Source organism: Penaeus monodon, chromosome 32 (assembly GCF_015228065.2).
Source record: "Penaeus monodon isolate SGIC_2016 chromosome 32, NSTDA_Pmon_1, whole genome shotgun sequence".
Taxonomy (NCBI): domain Eukaryota; kingdom Metazoa; phylum Arthropoda; class Malacostraca; order Decapoda; family Penaeidae; genus Penaeus; species Penaeus monodon.
Window position 1 is genome coordinate 16,685,300 of NC_051417.1, and position 603 is coordinate 16,685,902.

At 38.1% G+C, this 603-nt stretch overlaps 1 protein-coding gene across 2 annotated transcripts in view; it reads left to right on the forward strand.

The window, feature by feature from the left end:
• Positions 1–603, forward strand: part of LOC119593681 (adhesion G-protein coupled receptor D1-like) — a 38,305-nt gene that overhangs the window by 1,013 nt on the left and 36,689 nt on the right. The gene's annotated exons all lie outside the window — the stretch shown is intronic.

Genomic DNA, 603 nt, shown 5'->3' on the forward strand with positions numbered 1-603 from the left:
AGTTGAAATATAGTGTACATGTCTTAAAACTTTTGCAAAGGCTATTAGCCATTCTAATAAGAAAAAAAAAACATAATTGACCTAACAAAATTGTAGATTCTGTAGATGATGATAATCTCATATGTACTATCTATGTGCTGATATTAGAAATCATTTGTAAAGTGCATCTCGTCGGTACGCACCAGAGTGTTTTTAAATAGTAGCATAAAAAAAAGTTTTCTGAGAAAGATTCAGGAAGCACATGTCATGATGCATGTTATCGCTCCAACTTCCCTCTTGCGAAACCTCCATCAATCTCTAGGGCTCGTTGCTAGATGGTGAGGTTGCCCATGGAAACTGCCCCGCTGATGTTAGTGTTGTCTGTCAGTCCGGTTCATTACAACTAGCTGATATTTTTCTTTAATATTAGATGTATTAACATGATCCCATAGCATCCCGACAGAGATTTTACACGCCGATTCACATGCTAAGTGTGGGAATCTCTCTCAGATCATAATCTAGAGTGGCAATTTTTCTCCCTCTCGCACCAAACATTTTAAAGTTGAGGCGCTGGATTGTGGGAATTCTCAGGCAGTCATCGCTTAGAAGAGCAATATAATCAGT